We start from the raw sequence: 20127 nt of genomic DNA, 5'->3' as shown, positions 1-20127 counted from the left end.
ATTGGGTACAGTTTTAATACTGTTTCCTTTACAAGGTTAGCCGCTATAAACAAATTTCATTTGCCTTATAAAGTAACTAAAAAGGAACAGCTAATGCATGTAAAATTAAGCAAAGAAATGACTGAAATGCATATTTAAATAATTATTTCTGCCATGGTGATGCCTGAAGTTGTACTCTGTATTTACTCATGTTCATTTTGAAAGTCGGAATTGAGATGTCCTGTAAATAATATTGGGAATAAATTGTAAATTTCTTTGAAAAGACAATTCTGGCAGCTATTGCACAGACAAACCCTGCAGACAGCCTTTGCGAAACCCACTACATTTACAAAGTGCTGAAATCTAATTCTCCCAGAAGCTAATAATAAGAGGTTATGCTGAAGATTACCTCAGTATCTGTGTTATTGCGGAAAGGATTGTCACATCCCAGTTCCAAACTCAAAACCAGTTCCATGTCAATGAACTGCCTATTGAGTGACAATGTCCTCTTTGAATCCTGGGCTCCAAGGTTTCGGTGTTTAATTGTCAAATCTTGCAAATACTGTTTGTTATTCACTACAGCCAACAACGTGATTGTTAAAATGATTAGCTTTGTTAGCCCATTCCCTATGTTATTATTGAACTTTCTCTGTATTTCCGAAGTTTAAAAATAACCATTGGTCATTTTTTAGACTGTCTAATGAATCAAAGTATAAACATTTTTCTTTTGGTTTATCATTGTGAGTATTGCTGATGAAAACACCAGATCTTGCCATCCTAAATGACCCTGAGCAGATGATGGTGAGCTGGCAACTTGAATTTTATTTTCTAAGTCCCACAATGTTTTTAAGCTGGGAATTTCCAGGATTCTGACTCAGCAAGCATGGGAAGTAGTGATATATCAGATGAATGAGCTCCCAAAAATGTTCAGCAAGCTTCACATCAACAGCTGTTGGCATTCAATCTACAAGCTTCAACATTCAGTCTCTCCACCACTAATGCACAGCAATAAGTACTATCTACAAGATGTAGTTCAACATCTCACCAAGGCTACCCTGGCAGCACCTTCCAAACCCACGAACTCTACCACTTAAAAGTCAAGGACAGCAGATGCGAAGGAACACAAACATCTGAAAGTTTACGCCCAGCCCACACACCATGCTGGCTTGGAAATATATCATCATTCCTTTACTGTCACTGAGACCAAATCCTGAACTCCCTTTCAAACTGAAACTGAAAGAACTGCGGGTGCTGTAAGAGATAATGGGAACTGCAGATGCTGGAGAATCCAAGATAACAAAGTGTGAAGCTGAATGAATACAGCAGGCCAAGCAGCATCTCAGGAGCACAATTGTGCTCCTGAGATGCTGCTTGGCCTTCTGTGTTCATCCAGCTTCACACTTTGTTATGCGGGTGCTGTAAATCAGGAACAAAAACAAAGTTGCTGGAAAAACCCAGCAGGTCTGGCAGCATCCATGAAGGCATAAACAGAGTTAACATTTCTGGGCGGGTGATCCCTTCTCAGAACAGGAAGAGTCAGAGGAAGGGTCATCAGACCTGAAACATTAACTCTGTTTTTTCTATCACAGATGCTGCCAGACCTGCTAAGCTTTTCCAGCAACTTCTGTTTTAGTTCCCTTTCAAACAACACCATGACTGTCCATCCACCACAGAGACTGCAGCAGTTCAAGAAGGCAACTCACCACCACCTTCTCTAGCTTGGCATAAAATTAGCCAATGCATGTGAGCCAATATTAACTAAATCCAAGTCAGGATGGTGCTTGGCTTGAAAGTGAACAATCATTTCTTGGGTCTTCTGCTATTTCTTCACAATAACTTCAATGGGGACCCAGATTTTTTGTGTAAGTTCTACCAGTAGTGTTTATGAATTCCCAAGAAAAGCAGAATTGCTATTTGAACCGAAGAAAGGCAATAATCAGAAAAAGAGACAATTGAAGCCTATGACTGTCCTGTCATCTTATCTCACTTATTGAAGTCCACCTCCCTCATCTGAAACCTTCTTGCTGTAAATCCAACCTATGGAATCTCTTCTCTCTGGCACCATTCCCATTGAAACCATGCTGCAAACGCAAACTCATAGCAACCCAACTCTCCCAAAGTGCTGCCAGTGATCTAATGATTGGACAAACCTCATTCCTCTCAGATCCTCAAATTTCACCAAATCCTCATTGCCAAACAACCCTGCCCTTTCAAAGCTCAGACTGTTCTGGCCCTCATTCTCTGTCAGTGCAGACACTTCCAAAACTGAATCAGAATCGTTTGGGGATCATATCTCACAGCTCCAGAACAGGTGCAATTTCATTAAAGACTTAATCTGTAATGTTTGAATACTTCAGCTTATGCTGTTCATCTTGTTACTCACTCGCATCAAATTCCATCATTCTCACAGCGAAAATTATCCTTGAAGCTGTTTGTTTGTATGGGTTTTCCTGAACAAGCCCACCTTGGATTGTCCTCTAACTCAAACTGATACCGATTACCCTGACACTCCCACCATAGTCCCATCCCACTGGAACATGAGCAATTTCCCAAGCTGTCCCTCTATTGTCCTATCCTCCAACTCTCGAACAAACCCTGAGTACTCCAACCCTTACCGAAATCTATCCGGCCAGCGCCAGAATTTGAATCTCCATTCTCTTGCCCCTAATCCTGGTGGTTCCCAGACTCTCCAGCCAACTGCTTTCACTTTGAAACCTAAACCCTTTCCGTTTTCACCATCTGGCAGTATTGATTAACCTAGCAGAGAGAGTAGGAACTGCAGATGCTGGAGAATCTGAGATAACAAGGTGTAGAGCTGGATGAACGCAGCAGGCCAAGCAGCATCAGAGGAGCAAGAAAGCTGGTGTTTCAGGTTTACACCCTTCATCAAGACTGGGAGAGGGAAGTGAGCTTGGAAATGAATAGAGAGAGGAGGGGTAGGGCTGAGGAAAGGTAGGTGGGATGGTGATAGGTGAGTGTAGGTAGGGAGTGATGGGGGTTGGTCAGTGAGGTGGGAGGGCTGGATAGAAGGGAGAGAAGAGGAAAAGATTGTGTCAAGTCAAGTGGGCAGGGATGGACATGGGATGAGGTTGAGGGTGGAGAGATTTTAAAACTAATGAATTCCATGTTTAGGCCATCGGGCTGTAGATTCCTGAGGCAGAATATGCGGTGTTGTTCCTCCAGGTTGTGGGTGGTGTCATTGTGACACTGGAGAAGGCCCAGGGTGGACAAGTCACCAAGGAAGTGGGATGGGGAGTTAAAATGGTTGGCGATCGGAAGGTAATGTTGTTTGTCATGAACAGAGCATAGTTGCTACAAAACAGACTCTGAGTCTCCACTTAACCTCACTGATGTAGAGGAGGCCACACTGGGGGCAATGGTTACAGGACACCAGATTGAAGGATGTACAGGTGAACCCCTGTGCGATACGAAAGGTTTGTTTTGGGGCTTGGATAGAAGTGAGAGGGGATGTGTGAGGGCAGGTGTAGTACTTAGAACATAGAACATAGAACATTACAGCACAGTACAGGCCCTTCCGCCCTCGATGTTGTGCCGACCTGTCATACCGATCTCAAGCCCATCTAACCTACACTATTCCATGTACATCCATATGCTTATCCAATGACGACTTAAATGTACCTAAAGCTGGCGAATCTACTACCATTGCAGGCAAAGCATTCCATTCCCTCACTACTCTCTGAGTAAAGAAACTACCTCTGACATCTGTCCTATATCTCTCACCCCTCAATTTAAAGCTATGCCCCCTCGTGCTCGCCGTCACCATCCTAGGAAAAAGGATCTCCCTATCCACCCTATCTAACCCTCTGATTATTTTATATGTTTCAATTAAGTCACCTCTCAACCTTCTTCTCTCTAATGAAAACAGCCTCAAGTCCCTCAGCCTTTCCTCGTAAGACCTTCCCTCCATACCAGGCAACATCCGAGTAAATCTCCTCTGCACCCTTTCCAAAGCTTCCACATCCTTCTTATAATGTGGTGACCAGAACTGTACACAATACTCCAAGTGCGGCCGCACCAGAGTTTTGTACAGCTTCACCATAACCTCTTAGTTCCGGAACTCGATCCCTCTATTAATAAAAGCTAAAACACTGTATGCCTTCTTAACAGCCCTGTCAACCTGGGTGGCAACTTCCAAGGATCTGTGTACATGGACAACGAGATCTCTCTGCTCATCTACACCACTAAGAATCTTACCATTAGCCCTGTACTTTGCTTTCTGGTTACTCCTACCAAAGTACATCACCTGACACTTGTCTGCATTAAACTCCATTTGCCACCTCTCAGCCCAGCTCTGCAGCTTATCTATGTCTCTCTGCAACCTACAGCATCCTTCGTCACTATCCACAACTCTACCGACCTTAAGTGTCATCTGCAAATTTACTAACCCATCCTTCTACGCCCTCATTCAGGTCATTTATAAAAATGACAAACAGCAGTGGACCCAACACCGACCCTTGCGGTACACCACTAGTAACTGGTCTCCAGGATGACACCACTAGTAACTGGTCTCCAGGATGAACACCACTAGTAACTGGTCTCCAGGATGACACCACTAGTAACTGGTCTCCAGAATGAACACCACTAGTAACTGGTCTCCAGGAAGACACCACTAGTAACTGGTCTCCAGGATCTTCCTGCACTTACAGGGAAAGATGCCGAGTGTGGTGGGGCTAGTGGAGAGTGTGGAGCTGACTGGGGAGTCGTGGAGACAGGGGTTCCTACAAAAGGAAGATTAGGAATGGGGAGGGAAATATCTCTTTGGTTGTGGGGACGGATTGTAGTCAACGGAAGTGACGGAGACTGATGTGTTGGATGCGGAAGTCAATGGGGTGCTATATGAGGACCAGGGGGATTCTGTCTTTACTTTTGTTGGGAGGGAGGGAGTATGAGGGCAGAAGTACGGGAAATGCAAGAGATGCTGTTGAGGACATGTTCTATCGCCGGAGGGGGGAAGTTATGGTCCTTGAAATAAGAGGGCATCTGGGATGAGCAGGAGTGGAACGTTCCATCTTGGGCGTAAATGGGGCATGGGCTGAGGAATTGGGAGTATGGGATCACATTTTTGCGAGAGGCTGAGTGAGAGAAGCTATATTCTGGGTAGTTATGGAAGTCGGTGGGCTTGAAATACATGTCACTTTCAAGGCGGTCACTAGAGATGGAGACTGAGAGGTCCAGGAAGGAAAGAGAGGTAGCAGGGATTTTGTCCAGGCAAATTTGAGGTTGGAGGAAAGGTGTTAGTAAAGTTGATGAGCTGTTCAATTTCCTCATGGAAGCATGAGGTAGCATCAATAAGGTCATCAATGTCGTGGAGGAAGAGGTGAGGGATAGCAGCGGAAGAGGGACTGTTCCACGTAACCTACAAAGAGGCAGGTATAGCTTGGGGCCATGCGGGTGTCCAAGGCCACTCCCTTTGTCCGTAGGAAGTGGGAGGAATTGAAGGAGAAGTTGTTAAGGGTGAGGATGAGTTCAGTTAAGTGGATGAAGGTGTCAGTGGAAGGGGACTGTTTGGGACTGTGGGACAGGAAGAAGCAGAAGGCATTTAGACCAGCTCTGTGGGGGATACAAGTGTGCGGGGATTGGATGTCCGTAGTGAAGATGAAGTGTTGGGGACCGGGGAATTGGAAGTCTTGGAGGGGGTGGAGGGTGTGGGTGGTGTCCCGGACATAGGTGGGGAGTTCCTGGGCCAGAGGGGATAAAACTGTGTTAAGGTAAGTGGAGGTGAGTTCAGTGGGGCAGGCAGAGACAATGGGTCGGCCAGGTCAGTCAAGTTTGTGGATTTTAGGAAGGAGATGGAATGGGGGGTGTGGAATTTGGGAACAATGGGTTTGGAGCCTGAGGAGTTGAGGTTATGAATGGTTTGAGAGACAATGATTTGGTAATTAGGAGTTGGGTCAGAACTGAGGGGGCGGTCGGAGGAGATGTCAGAGAATTGGCACCTGACCTCGGCAATGCTAAGGTCAGTGCACCATACTACCACTGCGCCCCACCTTATCTGCAGGTTTGATGGTGAGGTTAGAGGGGGTGCAGACGTCTGCACGTTCCATGGGGGAGGTCAGAGTGATTGAGATGGAGGGAGAGAGGTTGAGGCGATCGATGACAGATGACAGTTGGAAATGAAGAGGTCAAGGGAGAGTAGGAGGCCCTGGGGTGGAGTCCTGGAGGATGAGGTGTGTTGGAGGCAGGAGAGGGGGTCTGTAGAGGGTGGGTTAGACTCGCAGTTAAAGAAATAGGCGCGCAGCAGAGGTGGCAGAAAAAGAGTTTGATATTTAAACGTGAATGGAATTCATTGATGTGTGAGCGGAGGGGAATGAAGGTGAGTCCTTTACTGAGAGACTGACCGTCATCCTCTGTGAGGGGGAGGTCTTGGGGGATGGTGACGATCCAGCAGGGTTTGAGGCTGGGGCGAGGTGTAAAGTTGCTTGTCGAGCTGGAGCTGGTTGTGGGGGTGGAGAAGGTCTCAGGAACGGAAGTGATGTCTCAAGATGTCTCTGCCTGCTCCTGCCCCACTGAATATCTTCCAGTCACCAACCGCTTTAACTCCCCTTCCCACTCCCTGGGCAACATGTCCATCCTGGGGAACAGGAAGTTGATGTTGAAGCTCATTTCTGAACAATGGTCCAGACCTGAAAGGTCAACTCTTCTGCTCCTCTGATACTGCCTGGCCTGCTATGTTCCTCCAACTCCACATTGTATTGTCATTGAACAAATCTGCTACTTTCTCACTTTCAATCCCAGCATTGCCTGTGTCTGCCTTTATTAAGCTCATGTCAACTTTCACTACAGGTTGTTCATGGGATGTGGGGGTCACTGGCTGGGTCAGGATTTATTGTCCATCCCTAGTTACCCTTGAGACGGTGTCGGTGAGCTGCTGCAGTCGATGTGCTATAAGTAGACCCACAATGTCATTAAGGAGGGAGTTCCACAATTTTGACTCAGTAACAGTGAAGGAATGGAGATATATTTCCAAATCAGAATGGTATGTGTCTTGAAGGGGAACTTACAGTGAGGTGATGTCCCATGTGTCTATTGCCCTTGTCCTTCTTGATAATTGAGGTCGTAGGTTTGGAAGGTGTTGTCTCAAGAACCATGGTGCAGTTCTGCGATGCATTTTGTAGATGGTACACACTGCTGCTACCGAGTATCAGTGGTAGAGACAATGAATGTTTGTGGATGTGGTACCCATCCAGCAGGGCTGCTTTGTTCAAGCTTTTGAGGATTCCATCAACATCCTGACAGGTTCCTTGCAGATGGTGACAGGCTTTGAGCGCTAGGAGGTGAGTGACTCACTGCCTTATTCCTAGCTTCCAACATGTTTTTGTAGCCACTGCATTTGCATGGCTAGTCCAGTTCAGTTTCTGGTCAATGGTGATGCCAAAGATATTGATAGTAAAGGATTCAATCATGATCATGCCATTGAATGTCAAGGGACAATGGTTAGATTTTGTTTTGCTGGAGATGGTCATTGTCTGCTAATTGTGTGATGCAAATGTGACACACTCTTATGAGCCCAAGCATCGATACTGTCCAGGTCTTGCTGCATTTGGACATGGACTGTTTCAGTAACTTAGGGATTATGAATGGTGCTGAACATTGTGCAATCATTGGCCAACTTGAGACCTTATAACAGAAGGAAGGCCATTGATGAAGCAGCTGAAAATGGTTGGGCCTCGAACACTATACTGACAAACTCATGCAGTGATATCCTGGATCTGAGATGACTGGCCTCTAACAATCACCATCATCTTCTTATGTCAGAGGTATGACTCCAGCCAATAGAGAGTTTTCCCTCAACTCCCATGGACTCTAGTTTTGCTAGTGCTCCTTAATGCTGCACTTGCACAAATAAAGCCTTACTTTCAGAGGGTTCAAGGAGAACAGAACAAATTATCCAAATACTATAAAGATGCAAGGGACCTGGAGCAGGCACCCCGTTGCTGTTCACAGTGACCACATTTGTAGCAAGTGTTGGTTGGTTGAGGAACTCTGGCTCAAATTTGATGAGCTAGAGTCTGAGCTGTAACACATCAGGGTGTAGGTATTCTGGTTGTCATCAGTAAAACTGCGGCTCTTTTAGGTGGTTTGGATTGCCCCCAGATCCCTGGTTCTGACGCTGGACTTAATTTAGGAATGTGAAGTGAAGAAGGCAGTGGACAGAGGTTTCAGAGCAAAGAATCTCTGCATTGATTTAATACAAAGGTGTGTATATCACAAGAAATAAAAGGCAAATGTAATAAACAGGGAAATAATACAAAGGTGAATAAATTACAAGAGATAAAAAAAACAAAATAGTGAAACTGACACTACAAGTTATGAAATCAACATAGGTTAAATACTATTAGAAACTAAACAGTGGTTTTAAACACCAACACTTTAATTAGGCTTCCTGACTTTGCAGTGCCCTGCACTGTCGCTGACCCATCGTCCCCTCCCTACTAGCTAGGTCGGACACTTTGGGTCTTGAGGAAAATAAGCTCATCACTGGGGATAGAGATAATGGGAACTGCAGATGCTGGAGAATCCAAGATAATAAAGTATGAAGCTGGATGAACACAGCAGGCCAAGCAGCATCTCAGGAGCACAAAAGCTGACGTTTCGGGCCTAGACCCTTCATCAGAGAGGGGGATGGGGTGAGGGTTCTGGAATAAATAGGGAGAGAGGGGGAGGCAGACCGAAGATGGAGAGAAAAGAAGATAGGTGGAGAGGAGAGTATTGGTGGGGAGGTAGGGAGGGGATAGGTCAGTCCAGGGAAGACAGACAGGTAAAGGAGGTGGGATGAGGTTAGTAGGTAGGAAATGGAGGTGCGGCTTGGGGTGGGAGGAAGGGATGGGTGAGAGGAAGAACAGGTTAGGGAGACAGAGACAGGCTGGGCTGGATTTGGGATGCAATGGGGGGAGGGGAAGAGCTGGGCTGGTTGTGTGATGCAGTTGGGGGAGGGGACGAACTGGGCTGGATTTGGGATGCGGTGGGGGAAGGGGAGATTTTGAAGCTGGTGAAGTCCACATTCTGCTTGGGAACCCTGCAGCCCAATGGTATCAATGTGTCCACATAGGAACCAACGATATAGGTACCAAGAGGAAATAGGTTCTGCTGAGGGAATATAGGCAAGTAGGGACTAAATTAAGGAGCAGAACCAAAAAGGTAATAATCTCCAGATTACTACCTGACCCATGAGCAAATTGGCTCAGGGTCAAGGAGATTAAATAGGAAAACACGTGACTCAAAGATTAGTGTGGGAGAAACACTTTTGAATTCCTGGGACATTGGCATCATACAGGGGAAAGAGGAAGCTGTTCTGATGAGATGGGCTGGGTTCAGAGTCCTGGTGAGTTTCTACTAGGGTTGTGGATAGGGCTTTAAACTAAGCAGTTGGGGGACGGTTCAGTTACACGGAAAATGATGGGAAAAGCTAAAGCGGGGGGAGAGTACTCAGAAGAGGTTATAAAAGTTTCCAGAACAAATAATAGGACAGAAGGTATGGAAAGGTTCAGGAATCTAACTTCAGCACTGCAGAGAAGGGACAATTATGAGAAGGGGGCCAGTCAATGCAGGGCTGAGAATGTTGTACTTAAACACACGCAGTACATGAAACAGGTAAATAAAGCTTGTAGCGCAGATTGAAATTGGCAAGTTTGATGTTCTAGGTATGACAGAGATATAGCTGTAAGGGGCCAGGGTTGGGAACTAAATAATCAAGGATACATGTCCTATAGAAAGGACAGGCAGATGGGCAGACGGGGCAGGACTGTCTTGTTAGTAAGAAATGAAATTAAATCATAGCAAGAAGCAATATAGAGTTGGAAAGTGTTGAATTCGTTTGGGTGGAGTTGAGGAATTGTAAACAAGAAAAGACCCATCTGGGAGATGTATACAAGCTTCCTAGTAGTAGCCAGGATGTGGAGCAGAAAATAAATCAGGAGATACAAAGACCATGTAAGAAAAGCACTATTACAGTAATTATTGAGGGCTTCGACATACTGGTGGGCCAGGAAAATAGGTTGGTCATGGATCCCAAGAAAAGCAGTTTGTGAAATATCTACGAGATGGTTTCTTTGGAGCAGCTTGTGGTACAGCCCAAGAGGGAACAAGCAGTTGGTGATACGTAATGAGACAGATTTGATTAGGGAGCTTAAAGTTAAGGAACTTGGAGACAGTGACCATAATATGATGGAATTTATCCTGCAATTTGAAAGGGAATCAGATATGACAATGTTAGAATGAGTCAAGGTAACAACAAAGACATTAGGAAGGAGCTGAGCAAAGTTGATTGGAAGGGGAGCCTAGCTGGTAAAACAGCAATGGCAGGAATTTCTGGAAGTAAAATGAAAGGCGCAGCAGAAATTCATCGCAGGGAAGAAGAAGCATACAAAGGGGTAGATGAGACAACTATGGCTGACCAGGGAAGTCAGGGACAGCATTAAAGCAAAAAAAAAGGCATAAAATGTGGCAAAGATGACTGGGAAGTCAAAAGATTTGGAAGCCTTTAAAAACTAGCACAAGCTTTCTAAAAAAGCAATAAGTGGGGAGAAGATGAAATATGAAGGTAAGCTAGTTAGTAATAGTAAAAGAAGATTGTAAGTCATTTTAGATACATTAAAGGTAAGAGAGAGGCCAAAGAGGACATCGGACCACTGGAAAATGAGGTTGGAGAAGTAGTAATTGTGTACAAAGAAATGGCGGAGAAAGGGAGACACCAGGGGTATACCGGAACCTCAAGAGAGTCGGGGGCGGGGTGTGTGTAGTGGCCATCCCCAAGGAGACGGTGCTGGGGAAGCTGAAAGACCTGAAGGTAGATAACGTTCCTGGACTGCACTGCAGGGCTCTGAAGAAGATAGCTGAGGAGATTGTAGAGGCATTGATGAAGATCTGTCAGAAATCACTGGAGTTACAGAGGGTCACAGAGGACAGAAAAATGGCTAATGTGGTATTCCTGTTTAAAAGGGGAGGAAAGCAGAAGGCAGGAAACCACGGTGATAGCAAGAACTGCAGATGCTGGAGTCAGGGAGTCTAGAGCCATCTTCCAACCAGGCCTAGTGTATCCATTGTTCCTGATGTGGCCTCCTATACATCAGTGCAGACTTGGGGATTGATTCACAGAGCATCTGCAGTCTGTACACAATAATCAGCAACACCATCTGGTTAATAACCATTTTAGCTCCCCTTCCCACTCCCTTGAATACATATCCATCCTGGGCCTCCTCCAGTGCCACAATGACACCACCCACAAACTGGAGAAGCAATGCCTCATATTCTGTCTCAGGAGCTTACAGCCCAATGGCCTCAACATAGAATTCACTAGTTTTAAAATCTCCCCACCCCCAGCCTCATCCCTCATGCAACCCTCCCTCTCATCCCTGTCTCCTTGACCTGACACTGTTTGTCTTCTTTCCCATTGTCCAACTCAGCCTTCCCACTGTCCATTCCACACCACTCCCTACCTGCAACCACCTATCACCATCCCACCTACCTTCCCTCAGCCCCATCCCTCTTCCATCTATTTATTTCTGAGTTCCCTTCTCCCTCCCAGTCCTGATGAAGGGTCCTGGCCCAAAACATTGACTTTCCTGCTCCTCTGATGCCGCCTGGCCTGCTGTGTCTCTCCAGCTCCACACTGTATGGACAGGAAACAATAGCCAGCTAACCTGACCTCGCTCATCGGGAAGATTCTAGAATCCAATGTTAAAGATGAGATTGAAGGGAACTTGGAATTGCAAGGTAAATTAGTGCTGAGTCAGCACAGCTTGATCAAGGGAGGCCATGCCTGACAAATCTATTAGAATAACCTAACGAGCAAGTTAGACAAAGGAGAATCAGAGGACATGATCTATTTGAATTTCCAGAAGCTCTTTGACAAGGTGCAGCATAAGAGCTGCTAAATAAGATAAGAGCAGAGGTGGCAGATGACTACAATGTGAGAAAGGCTGAGGTTATGCACTTATTCCAAAGAATAGATACATAGACTATTTTTGAAACAGGGAAATGCTTCGGAAATCTGAAGCAGAAAGGGACTTAAGAGTCCTAGTTCAGTATTCTCTGAGGGTTAAAATGCAAGCTCATTGCAAGTTAGGAAAGCAAGTGCATTCATGTCAAGAGGGCTGAAGATGTACTGCTGAGGCTATGTAAGGCTCTGGACAGATTGCATTTGGAAAATGGTGAGCAGTTTTGGGCCCCGTACCTAAAGGAGGATGTGCTAGCCTTGGGAGTAGTGCATGGGAGGTTTGCAAGAATGATCCCAGAGATAGAGGGCTTGTTGAGGACTCTTCATCAAATGCTTGAGCAGACTCCATGGGCCGAATGGCCTAATTCTGCTCCTAGATTTTATGGTCAATCTAACCACAGAACTGACAGCACACAGTCTTGTGACCAGTCTCCCAAGTCTTTTATCCCCCCCGCCCCGTTCTCTGAAGCTTCATATTGTTGCCAGGCAACAATTCCACCCAACAAGAGAGAAATTAACCATCACACCTTGACATTTAATAGTATTACCTTTGCTGAATCCTGCGCTTTTAACATTTTAGGGGTTACCACGGACCAGAAAGCAAACTGAACCAATCATATAGATATAGTAGATACAACAACAGGTCAGAGGCTGGGAATTCTAGGGTGATTCTGCAAAGCATGCCTCTCATCTGCGAGGCACAAGTCAGAGTGTGATGGAATACTCTCCACTTGCTTGAATCAGTGGGCTGCAGCAATACCAAGAAGTTCAACACCATTTGAACGGCACCTAATTCACCTACATTCATTCCCTCTGATGTATAGTGGGAGCAGTGTGCATCATCTACAAGACAAACTGCAATAACACAATCCTTTGACAGGACCTTCCAAACCTGTGGCCTCTACAACTTAAGGGATGTATACGCACATGAACACCTTCATGTGCAAGTTCCTCTCCATGATATCAAGAATGATATCAAAAATGTACTGGCATCTTAGGGGAAATGACGGAAATTTCAGAGCAGCAGCAGCAACAAGGAGAAAGGGGTTGAAATACTGAGAAGTGTTAAACAGGCTTCCAAATATATCCTAATACAGAGGACTAAAAACAGAGAACAGTGGCTTTAATTAAGTAGTTAACCATAAGTATTTTGGAGGCAGAGTTGTAGAATATATAAAAAGGAGATCTGGTGTACAAATTGTACTTTCAAAATTTTTGCACGCTTTAGCACAGAATCATCAGGTTTCTTAACAGAAATAATTCTTTAACAGAAATGATTTATACATGAGTTCAACAAATACTGGAAAATCACAGCCACGTGACTGTCATTGTAATACTTAGAAAACTAGCCCCAGAATGCAAGAGCTCTGTAGAATTCAGATGCATGTAGTGAAGTCATTATAAATTGAAATTAATTCAAATTTATTATTTATTCCCATTTTATACCCAAGTTAAAATAATTTTCTTCAAAAATAAAACGTGGTTGGAAAAGTCAGGGGGAGCAAAACAGTGACAAACCAGCATTGTTAAATGTTCAGTTTCAACCATTCAGACTTTGTACATTGCTCCCGAGGTCAGTCAATCATTTGTCAATACTTTGTCTTTGCCAGAACACGCACAGCAGCTGGGAAATAACAGCAGAGTTCAATGCTGTATAAAACCACAAGAGTCTTGGTTGCCTTCACATGGTAATCTCTTGCATATCCCAATATCAAAAGGAAAAGATGAAAGATATGGATCAGTTCGACCTCCTCAGTATTTCTTCTCAATTCAACTGATCGTGCCGGGGGACAGTTTTATTCACATGCAAGCCTAATTTCCTGGCTATCGTTCAATCTGAACCTGGGAGAGAGGATAATGCCATCATCTATACACATTTATAGTAAGGTGTTCAACAAGGGTCCTCATAGTAGAATGGTTAACGAGATTAGATTACATAGAATAAAGGGAGATCTAACCATTTGTATACAGAACTGGTTTGAAGGTAGGAGACAGAGAGTGGTGGTGAAGGTTGCTTTTCAGATTGGAGCCTGTGACCAATGGTGGGCCAAAAGATCAGTGCCAGGTTGGCTGCTTTCATCATTTATATAAATGATTGTGAACAAAGGAGGTATGGCTGTTAAGTCTGCAGATGACACCAAAATTGGAGGTGCAGTGGACAGCGAAAAAGTTTACCTCAGAGCACAACAGGATCTTGATCAGATGGGCCGATGGGCCAAAGATTGGCAGATGGAGTTTAATTTAGATAAATGTGAGGTGCTGTATTTTGGAAAGGCATATCAGGGCAGGATTTATACACTTAATGTTAAGGTCCTGGGGAATGTTACTTAACCAAGAGACCTTGGAGTGCAGGTTCATAAGTCCTTGAAAGTGAAGTTGCAGGTAGGATACTGAAGAAGGCATTTGGTACGCTTGCCTTTACTGGTCAGTACATTGAGTATGGAGTTGGGGGAGTGATGTTGCGGCTGTACAGGACATTGTTTAGGACACTCATGGAGTACTTCTAGAGTGTAATTCTGGTCTTCCTGCTATAGTAAAGATGTTGTGAAATTTGAAAGGGTTCAGAAAATATTTTCAAGGATGTTGCCAGGATTGGAAGGTTTGAGCTATAGGGAGAGGCTGAATAGGCTAGGTTTATTTTCCCTGGAATGTCGGAGGCTGAGGGGTGATCTTATACAAGTTTATAAAATTATGAGGGGCATGCATAGGGTAAATAGACAAGGTCTTTCCCCAGGGTGAGGGAGTCCAAAACTAGAGGGGCACAGGTTTAAGGTGAGAGGGGAAAGACTTAAAAGGAATCTAAGCGGCGTTTCCACACAGAGAGTGGGGCATTGTGGAATGAGTTAGCAGAGGAAGACTTTATATCTCGCCACAAAAAATGACAAACACATAGTCAAGTAACCAGATTATTATAAGTTCATTCAAAAAGTGATGAAGGATGAGAAATATGTGGATGAAAGAATTGCTTGAAATAAAAATTGGACTGTAGACATAAGATACAAGAGAAGATACAACATCGGGTCTCGGTAGGGTGAGTGCAAAAATGAAAAGGAAGGAAGGGAGCACCTGGAACCTCTTTGCTCCAGATGAGGTATCCTTGAATAGTTAATCATACTTCAGTTCTCAGAAAATCTCATTTATTGCAAAATTTCTCAACTATCACAGTTCTGGGCGCCCTATTATAGGAAAGATGTGGATGCTTTGGAGAGGGTTCAGAGGAGGTTTACCAGGATGCTGCCTGGACTGGAGGGCTTATCTTATGAAGCGAGGTTGACTGAGCTCGGTCTCTTTTCATTGGAGAAAAGGAGGAGGAGAGGGGACCTAATTGAGGTATACAAGATAATGAGAGGCATAGATAGAGACTATTTCCCAGGGCAGAAATGGCTAGCACGAGGGGTCATAGTTTTAAGCTGGTTGGAGGAAAGTATAGAGGGGATGTCAGAGGCAGGTTCTTTACGCAGAGAGTTGTGAGAGCATGGAATGCGTTGCCAGCAGCAGTTGTGGAAGCAAGGTCATTGGGGTCATTTAAGAGACTGCTGGACATGTATATGGTCACAGAAATTTGAGGGTGCTTACATGAGGATCAATGGTCGGCACAACATTGTGGGCTGAAGGGCCTGTTCTGTGCTGTACTGTTCTATGTTCTATGTTCTATGTTCTATCACTGAAAAAGCAGACATTCCACACAAAGGGAAGAAAAGTACAATTATCTCAAAAATATACTAAGTTTTAAAATACCCACGCTGGTTTTCAAATCACAATAGATTTCAACCATCTCTAGCTCGGATTCCCTTTACTTTCCTTAAACCCTCCAAGATCTCTGAGTTCCTCCGATTTTGACTTCTTAGTATTCTTGATTTTAATCATTTCACCATTGGCAGTCATGCCTTCAGCCAACTGGATAATCTACTTTGGCATTCCCTCCCTAAATTTCTCCCTCCTTCTTTAAAGTCACTCCTTAAAACCTCCCTCCTTAGCATTTGTGTGGCATGTACATTACTTGTCACTTATCAGCCAAAGCCTGAATGTTGTCCAGGCCTTAAAATATGTAGAAACAGATTACTTCATTATCTGAGGAGTTGCAAATGGTGCTGAACATTGTGCAGTCATCAGCGAGCACCCCCACTTCTAACCTTACAATCGAGGGAAGGTCAGGTAAGGCAACTGAAGAGATGGTTGGGCCTCGAACCCAATTCTAAGGAATTTCAGTGATATCCAACGACAGAGATGATCAGATTCTGACAGCTACAACTATCATTTTTTATGTTAGGTATGACTTCCAATTAACGGAGCGTTTTCCCTCTTGGTTTTCCTTGAATCATAGAAGTGCTTCAGCATAGAAAGAGGCCATTTGACCCATTGAACATAGACAGCTTTCGCGTCCTGGTTACTCAACTACATATTGTTTTGATATCAGGGTAGTACCTGTGAAGTCGCTGCTGCATGTGGATCTTGGAGGTCCCACATTGAGAAAAACAGACTGAGTTTTGCTCGAGCTTAGCTCTTTTATAAAGACTGTAAAGAGATCAGAGTAGCCCTGCCAGAATCCAATCTGAGCAACAGTGAGGAGGTTAATAAGTGCTGCTTCATAGCCCTGTTGACGACACCTTTTATTACTTTGCTGATGATCCAGAGTAAACTGATGGGGGTGATAATTGGCCAGATAGGAATTTTTCCTGACTTTTAATGAACAGAATGTACCTGGCCAGTTTTCTATATTGTCGGGTACTTGGAATACTGCGTCCAGTTCTGGGCGCCCTATTATAGGAAAGATGTGGATGCTTTGGAGAGGGTTCAGAGGAGGTTTACCAGGATGCTGCCTGGACTGGAGGGCTTATCTTATGAAGAGAGGTTGACTGAGCTCGGTCTCTTTTCATTGGAGAAAAGGAGGAGGAGAGGGGACCTAATTGAGGTATACAAGATAATGAGAGGCATAGATAGAGTTGATACCCAGAGACTATTTCCCAGGGCAGAAATGGCTAGCACGAGGGGTCATAGTTTTAAACTGGTTGGTGGAAAGTATAGAGGGGATGTCAGAGGCAGGTTCTTTACGCAGAGAGTTGTGAGAGCATGGAATGCGTTGCCAGCAGCAGTTGTGGAAGCAAGGTCATTGGGGTCATTTAAGAGACTGCTGGACATGTATATGGTCACAGAAATTTGAGGGTGCATACATGAGGAACAATGGTCGGCACAACATTGTGGGCTGAAGGGCCTGTTCTGTGCTGTACTGTTCTATGTTCTATGTTCTATGTTATTAAAGAGCTGCCCCAGGATTGAGGACAATTCTTCAGTTAAAGGCATACAAATGATTTTATAGAGCCATAGAATCCCTACGGTTCGGAAGTATGCCTTTCGGCCCATACTGATATTCTGAAGGACATCTCATCCAGACCCGCATGCCTTATCCTACAATCCTACATTTCCCATGACTAATCCACTCAGCCTGCACATCCCTCAACACTATGGGTAATTTAGCATGACCAGTCCACCTAACCTGCACATCTTTGGACTGTGGGAGGAAATCATGTAGACTTGGAGAGAATTTGCAAACTCTATACAGACAGTCACCCAAGAGTGGAATTGAACCCAGGTCTCTGGCTCTGAGCAAACTACTGAGCCACCTTAAATTAGCACCTGAACAGGGACTTGAACCCTGGGCCCTCAGATTAAAAGTCTGATGCTCTGCTAACTGAGCAGTCCAGGGTCCATTTCTAAGTGTTCCTCATATCTGTGCCTCAAGTTCCAGTTGCCTTTTTACTCTTTTACAAGAGGATCTACCACCTTCAATGATTTGTGCGCAGAAAAAAACTCACACACTGAGGTTTGCCTCAGTGGAAGAATTAGGAAATGACAAGAGCTGGTCTGTTACAAACTACAAAGCGGATGCACTCTGCATCACAAGGCATCTTCCCGGTGATGCTACTTTCAGAGTTTACATGAATTACAGTGGGATCTCATAGAAACTGAGACAATTCTAACAGACTGGATCGGGTAAATACAAGAACAATGTTCCCAATGCCTGTAGTCTATGGTGACTTAATGGTTAACACTGCCTCTTCACAGTGCCACAGAACCAGATTCAATTCTGGCCTCAGGTGACTGAGTGGAGTTTGCACGTTTGCTTTGTGTCTGCAAGATAGTAGGAACTGCAGATGCTGGAGAATCTGAGATAACAAGGAAGAAGAAGGGTCTAGGCCCAAAACATCAGCCTTTCTGCTCCTCTGATACTGCTTGGCCTGCTGTGCTCATCCAGCTGTACACCTTGTTATCTCCCTGTGTCTGCATGGGTTTCCTCAGGGTTGCTTAGGGTCCAAAGTTGTGCACATCAGATGGATTAGCTGTGGGATTATGAGGGCAGGGTGTGTCTCGGTGCAATGCTCTATCAGTGGGACAGTGCGGATGTGATTGGTTAAATGACCTGAATCTACATTGTTGGGGTTCTACGAACCAAGTTTAGGGAAAAATCCTTTCAGGGCTGAGATGAGGGGGAATTTGCCCATCCAGAAAGCAGTCGAGGCCAGAGCATAAACTTCTATCAAGAAAGCGATAGATATAGTCCTTAAGGCTAAAGTGTAAAGGGAGAAATCATGAAGAAGGTAGAACTTTTTTTTGGGTTTCCTTTGTGGAAAATGCCTTTCTAGTAACAGGTATTTTCTTTGTTTTATCTTTAAGCTCACACGTTTCCTATGGAGGATGGCCATAAGACATAGAAGTAGGTCATTCATCCCATTGAGTCCACTCTGCCATTCAAGATAATGACTTACATGATCATCCTTAAATTGTTTTTCCTACCTTTCCCAATAGCCCTTGATTCCCTAAATCATCAGAAATCTCTGCCTCAGCCATGAATATGTATGTCAACTTGGTGAAACTGATGCTCTTGGTCTGCAACATCCTGCATTTTCTGGACCATGTTATTTCTTTGTTTACCATTTCCTGATTCCATAGATTTTCATTGTACCAACTCAGTGATCACTTCCATTAAGTCATATGCCCCAAATTCTCAATCAAGTTTCATTCTCATCTCTAGGTAATTGTGCTGAAGTGTCTGTATTCCTTACTTCAACTTGAATATCTTCATCGATCCTTAGTGACTGTATTCTTGGTGAAACAGACGTGTTTGCTTCCACATTCAGACTACGTGAGGATTGTTTCTTGTTAGAGATGATCTCTCGACACCAAGTTATAGTCCAGTGGGCTTATTTGAATGCATAAGCTTTTGGAGTATCACCCCTTCATCAGATGAAGTGACAAAGAAACAGGTAGTCCACAGAATTTATAACTAAAAGAACGAAGGGTCACACAACTGATGAGGATGTATTAAGCAGACATAAGATGTTGTTAAACCTTCAATCAATTTAAGGTTTTAATCGAATAATATGTATATGCAAATCCCCGAATTTCTTTCAAGTCCTGTGCTGAGAGAACTAAAGATTTATCTCAATGTAAACAAGATGTGACAGTTTAGGTCAGACAATGCAAATTAGGACTGAGGTAACAAAGTGTAGAGCTGGATGTTTTTTATCTCCGATTCTCCAGCATCTGCAGTTCCCATTGTCGCTGATACAATATTCGGTGTGAGGCCTTGTTTAGAATCTGTTCATGTTTTGGTCTGGAGTCAGAGCAGTTCTGTTCCCAAAGTAGGAATTTAGAACACACCACAGTGACTGCCTGGCTATAAAATGCGTGCTTTCCAAACAAACTAGAATGTAACTGCATATATAAATACATCCCATAGGTTCATGGCGTGTGTATGTGTTTGTGCGTGTTTGTGCGTGTGTGTGTGTGTGTGTGTGTGTGTGTGTGCGTGTGTGTGTGTGTGTGTGTGTGTGTATGTATGCACGTTCGGATGTTTGGGAGTAATTGAGCGTGTGTGTTTGGGAGGTTGTGTGTGTCTGCGTTTGTATTTGTGATTTGTGTGTTCGGGAGAAATGGTATTTTGGATTGAGTGTGAGTGTGAGTGAGAGAGTTTGGATTGTGTGTGTGTGTGTGTGTGTGTGTTTGGGAGTGAGTGTGTGCGCGTTATGGGAGTGTGTGCGAATGACTGTGTGTGCATGTTTGGTTGTGTGTATGTGTGCATCCGCATGTTTGGGAGTGATTCAGTGGGTGTGTGGAAGTGTGTGTGTGTGTGTGTGTGTGTGTGTGTGTGTGTGTGTGTGTGTGTGTGTGTGTGTGTGTGTGTGTGTGTGTGT

At 44.4% G+C, this 20127-nt stretch overlaps 1 protein-coding gene across 7 annotated transcripts in view; it reads right to left on the bottom strand.

The window, feature by feature from the left end:
- Window positions 1-20127, bottom strand: part of LOC125466945 (CMP-N-acetylneuraminate-beta-galactosamide-alpha-2,3-sialyltransferase 4-like) — a 116376-nt gene that overhangs the window by 66949 nt on the left and 29300 nt on the right. For 5 of the 7 annotated variants that reach the window (XM_059639064.1, XM_059639069.1, XM_059639067.1 and 2 more), the window contains exon 2: window positions 18997-19217. The exons of 1 other annotated variant lie outside the window; for it this stretch is intronic. The gene's annotated coding sequence lies outside the window, so the exon portion shown is untranslated. The remainder of the gene's footprint in view (window positions 1-18996; window positions 19218-20127) is intronic. One more of the 7 variants, XM_059639066.1, reaches the window with a different exon arrangement.

Source organism: Stegostoma tigrinum, chromosome 32, assembly GCF_030684315.1.
Source record: "Stegostoma tigrinum isolate sSteTig4 chromosome 32, sSteTig4.hap1, whole genome shotgun sequence".
NCBI classification, from domain to species: domain Eukaryota; kingdom Metazoa; phylum Chordata; class Chondrichthyes; order Orectolobiformes; family Stegostomatidae; genus Stegostoma; species Stegostoma tigrinum.
The sequence above is the reverse complement of the archived record's forward strand: the minus strand, read 5'-3'. Positions and strand labels throughout refer to the sequence as shown.